At 51.2% G+C, this 5,471-nt stretch overlaps 2 pseudogenes; one reads left to right on the forward strand and one right to left on the reverse strand.

Moving 5' to 3' along the window:
* Positions 1 to 2,615: 2,615 nt before the first annotated feature.
* On the forward strand, positions 2,616 to 2,822 carry LOC142244773 (U2 spliceosomal RNA; annotated as a pseudogene).
* A 1,136-nt stretch (positions 2,823 to 3,958) lies between these two features.
* On the reverse strand, positions 3,959 to 4,160 carry LOC142244779 (U2 spliceosomal RNA; annotated as a pseudogene).
* Between the last annotated feature and the right edge of the window lie 1,311 nt (positions 4,161 to 5,471).

Consider the following 5,471-nt stretch of genomic DNA (forward strand, 5'->3'; position numbering starts at 1 on the left):
CTGGGGAAGTGGATGGCCCAGACCTGGTTACCAACAGGACCGGTGACCTGCCTCCTCAAAGGGTTTTGGGTGGGTTAACGGACTTGTGGGTGGAGGGTGGTGATGTATGGTACCTGGTGATCTTAAAAATGTTTTACATGTTTTAACGTTTTATACATGCATTATAAAATGTTGTCTTGCAGCCCGAGGACGTGCTGGTGATAACTAAGGGGGAATGTGGCGCCCCTGACCTGGTCAGGCACCACTGAGTACTGCACCCATGCTGGGGACAGTACAATACAGGTAATCCAGAAGGCTGACCGAGGTGTGACTACACAGGCGCATAGTGATCAGGTCTCACACATGTACCTTTGAGAGGACCCCTGGGGATCCCAGGAGGGGGAAAAGCCTTCACCTCCACTGGAATAGTGGAGGGGGCCAAAATTCTCCATCTCCACTCAAGGGGTGTGGTAGAGAGCCTGGTTGCTAGGTGGCGTAGGCAAGAACAGGAGAGGAGGAGCAGTGAGCCGGTTCAGTGTAGAGTCCAGGGAGCTCGGAGAAGAGCAGACCCCTGGGGCTGTTGCAGTCTGACAGCGTCCGCGCAGTGGCTACCGACGGGGGAGAACGGTCACCTAGTAGTGCTACCCGAAATCCATCTTCAGCTAAAGAGAGAGCACGGAGTGGGAAGTAAGGAGACTGCTAGGGAGTTACCAGGCCCAAACGGGTAGTAGGTCCCAGTGCAGGGATAGATCCACCTTTCCTTGCCAAACCTGCTTGAGGGGGCACTTCACACCCCCAAGAACACACTACAGAGTCCGCAGCCACGTAGCCACAGTTAGGGCCCATAGTTCACAGGAGGCAAGCAGCCGGAGTGTCCTGGTCCAGGCTACAAGCAAACGGGCCAAACGAAGGGGAGAGAGGCTTCAGCAACTTCCCTGGGTGACCCCCATAGGGACTAAAAGTCGGGGTTACCCCAAAACGCAAAGGGCTAAGGAAGGCGAGTCGGTAGTCACCCTCATCAGTCAGCCTGAAGGACACCTGGTTCCAGCTTGGTTCATCCCAGTTACGCCCGGGTTACTCACTCTGCCACCTTCTGTGAGTAAAAACCCTGAAAGACATCCTGCTTGTGTGGAGTTATTCTGCGCCTTGTGGTTCTACACCTTTACACAGGGCCCTGGGGCTTGCCTCACTCTCAGGAGGCTACTACAACCGACTGCACCCACCATCAGCCCCAGGCATCCCTTAATCTGCAGTGGCGGTCCCCACTGACCGCAATTCTGAGAGTGGCGTCACGACAAATAGAAGATTTCCTACCGGTGACAGGATCCAGCTGCGTGGAGTCCCTGAAGGTAATGCACCGACACTGCATCAGCGGGGCTTCACATATATGCTATTTACATCATAGTTTTATTCATTAATATGGAAGGGAAGAGTGCCCGTGAGGGTGTTGAACTGCAGAGAGCAAGAGGTTAAGCTGCCATGATTTGCCACCATTGAGAAGCTGTTCACAGTAGATACACATGCTATCCAAACAGCAGCATCCACCATTACTTCACCCCACCCATTCAGTGACAGCTCCCCAAGTCAGCCAGAGGAGTGGTGTAAGGAATTACATGTAGGCACTAACTCCACACCTTCACATCACAAGAAGGGGGTCTACAGGGCAGTGCAAGAATACGAGCAAGTCTTGTCCTGTCCTGCCCGTCCGTCTTTTTGTATCATGAATTGGAAAGACTGCAAGCAAATGGCTAATTGGGAATAGACAAACTGTAAAAAGCCCTCTGAGAAAGCTCCTCTCTAACCCTTGTTAATAATCTTTTCTATAGTCTGCCTGTTGATGTATTTTCTGTTTGAACAGTACACAACATGAAGAGACGGAACCCTGGCTTGTCACAATGCCCCCCGCTGACATCAAAATAGCGCTGCTGCCTAGAAAGCCAGCTACTCAGCTGAAGTTGCTCTTTGGGTGGGATGGTGGGCTAGTGGAAGGAGGGGCAAGCACTTTTTTTCCCGGGCGGTAGGGGGATGACAGGGGAAGGGATGCAAGTGGTGGGAGGGGTACAGAGGGCAGGGATTGGGGGCTGGGAAGGGAAGGGAAAAGATTAGGGTTTGGGGATGATGAAAGGGCTTTCTACGGGTAAGGATGGCAAAGGGTGGCAGTGACGGAAAGTCAGGCAGCCTGTCCTGTCCTGTCCTGCCCGTCCGTCTTTTTGTATCATGAATTGGAAAGACTGCAAGGGGGAGGGGAGGTGCTTGTGCCCAAAAGGAGGAGTTATTCAGATTCATTGCAGTGGGCGGCGGCTGCAAAACACACCTTTCTTCTTGTTTTTGCTCTGCAAAACAGCCTTTTCAAGGGTTGGCTTGGGTGACAAAATGTCTTCTGTAGGCGTGGGTTTGTCTCCCTCTCCCTAAGATGTGTCCGGCATAGGCCAGGGTGCCACTCAAGGCCGAAACCAATTTAGGTTATTGCTTCTCGGCCTTTTGGCTAAGATCAAGTGTAGTTTCGGAGGATGCTACCTTGGTCGGTGCTGGAAGGTGCCTGGGATTGCACGACTGCCGGCCTTGGGGGAGTGTGTGCGCCTTCTGGTATCACATAACCCTCTTGTTCCTGGATGGTTCCCAGGCAACGGGAGGCGATCACCTTTTTTGTTTTCAAGTCCTACCGATGCACAGAAAAAAAAAAAAAAAAATCTGTTCTTATCAGTTTAATATCTGATACGTCCCCTATCTGGGGACCATATATTAAATAGATTTTTAGAACAGGGAGATGGAAAAAGAGCTTGCTCTGTCCACTCCACGCATTGACCTGGTATTGCAGTGCCTCCAGGACCGGTGCACCCCTTCTTAACCCAGTTTCCAAAAGCAGAACTCAATTCACCTGATTCAAATGAGCCCGATTTAGTGAATTGAAAGAAAGCAAACAACTTCATATGCACCTCAATTTGGAAAATTCACTTTTCACACTTTCACCCTTTTTTTTTTTATCCTTCACACCTTTTACTTACTTTATTCATCCAAAAGCTGCGCCAAATAGCAAACTCATCTCCACTCAACTTGACCAACTCTTCTATGTCCCGTGCAGTATCTTGTTTTCAGTCTTATCTAGATCATTTGCAATTTAATGGAATATTGTGATGTCAGCGGGGGGCATTGTGACAAGCCAGTGTTCCGTCTCTTCATGTTGTGCACTGTTCAAACGGAAAATACATCAACAGGCAGACTACATAAAAGCTTACTAACAAAGGTTAGAGAGGGGCTTTCTCAGAGGGCTTTTTACAGTTTGTCTATTCCCAATTAGCCGTTTAAGTATGCTTAATGAAAGTACTAATTCTTTCATAGGCCGCCCATTCTTAGTATTTGACGTTCCTTATATTGCGGTATCAGGCTTCGCAGCAGGTTGCAAAACATTCATCACCCATGACTGTCCCCAATTGGGCTCAGAAGCTAAATGTCTATCATGACCTTTCTTTTTGAAAGTCCAAGAGCAAGCAAACTCTTCCTCCAGGAGAGGGAGCAAACAGATCACTAAAGACATCATCATTGCTCAAAGAAAACACCGAAAAACAATGCATGGTAGGAATAAACATGGAACCTTTAATTGGAGTGTAATCTGATAGACAGCACCTGATGCCAAATCTGCATCTTCTAACACCTGCAGTCACTGCAGCAGCTGAATCCAATGTGTCCAAAAGGGATCTATTCCATTCAATTGCAAATGATCTAGAGAAGACTGAGAACAAGATACTGCACGGGACATAGCAGAGTTGGTCAAGTTGAGTGGAGATGAGTTTGCAATTTTTCGCAGCTTTTGGATGAATAAAGCAAGTAAAAGGTGTGAAAGATAAAAAAAAGGGTGAAAGTGTGAAAAGTGAATTGGCCAAATTGAGGTGCATATGAAGTTGTTTGCTTTCTTTCAATTCACTAATCGGGCTCATTTGAATCAGGTGAATTGAGTTCTGCTTTTGGAAACTGGGTTAAGAAGGGGTGCACCGGTCCTGGAGGTACTGCAATACCAGGTCAATGCGTGGAGTGGACAGAGCAAGCTCTTTTTCCATCTCACTGTTCTAAAAATCAATTTAATATATGGTCCCCAGATATGGGACGTATCAGATATTAAACAGATAAGAACAGATTTTTTTTTTTTCTGTTTATCGGTAGGACTTCAAAATAACAAAGGTGATCGCCTCCCATTGCCTGGGAACCGTCCAGGTACAAGAGGGTTATGTGTCACCAGAAGGTGCACACACTCCCCCAAGGCCGGCAGTCGTGCAATCCCAGGCAACTTCCAGCACCGACCAAGGTAGTGTCGCGGGGGGAGGAGGTGCGCTGCGCTCACCCACTGCTCGGGTCCGGCTGCTACTGCTGCTTGGTGGTGGCTCGAGCGGTGGGCCAGATCCCGGGGCCTCGAGCGGCGCTCCTCGCCCGTGAGTGAAAAGGGGGGTTTGATTGTGGGGATTGGATATTGTCTGTGACGCCACCCACGGTTGTGGTGAGATTGGTGACACCACCGCTGCTCTGGACGGGGATCCCGGGAGTGATGACAGGGAGCAGCTTGGATGTTATTTCTCCCCTCCGTGGGTAGGGGGTTGGTTGTCCCGGGGCCCGGTGATGGGGTAGGGATGGATGACAGGCGGGTTGCGGGGCCTGGTAAGGTGCAGGGTCGCAGGGGCAGCGCTGTGCTGCACGGCACGGTGGTACTCACTCAGCCAATGATGAGGACACAGTTTTCGGTAAAACACACGGCTGGATGGACGGGTCCCACAGGCGGCTGCGGTGTTGTTTCTCCCGGCAGGTTGATGGTGACTGCCTTTCCCTGCACCTACGTAGTGTAACGGTTCCGATGGTTTCCCACCGGTAACCCGCTCCCCAGCTTGGATTTGAGCCGGAGGAGCCCCTTTTGCCCGCAGGCTCTGGCCCTGGAAACAGTAGCCTTGGCGGTGGCTGTGTCTCCCTCTCACGGTTGGACTGTTGCCTTCTGTCGGGACTTGGCTGCTGGTAAACCCAGGAGGTTCCCTTCGCTAATGGATTTGACAAATTCACAGCGACTCCTAACCTTGTCAGGGTCCGTAAACCCCTGCCGGGTGGTGCTGGCTTCTCTTGGCGTACCGGTCCTCTACTGCCGGGCCACCGCCCGTCCACGGTCCTTACGGTCTGCTCCAATAGGCCACTCCTGCAGACGGTCACCACCGTCTGCCAACCTTGCTGTTCTGTCCGGGCCACACACCCGGACCAACTTCAGTCTGCTCTACTACCGCTTCATTGCTCTCACTTTCTCCTCCAAAGCTGTTTTCCCGCCTCCAGGACTGTGAACTCCTCGGTGGGTGGAGACCAACCGCCTGGCTCCACCCCCTGGTGTGGACGTCAGCCCCTGGAGGAAGGCAACAAGGGTTTTCGTCTGACTTTGGTGTGCCTGACCGGGAGTGTGGGGTGTGTTGGTGTTGTTGCATCCTCCTCCACCACCTCTGTTGACCTCCTCGAGTGCCTGACTGTGG

This window comes from Anomaloglossus baeobatrachus, chromosome 6, assembly GCF_048569485.1.
Source record: "Anomaloglossus baeobatrachus isolate aAnoBae1 chromosome 6, aAnoBae1.hap1, whole genome shotgun sequence".
Lineage (NCBI taxonomy): Eukaryota > Metazoa > Chordata > Amphibia > Anura > Aromobatidae > Anomaloglossus > Anomaloglossus baeobatrachus.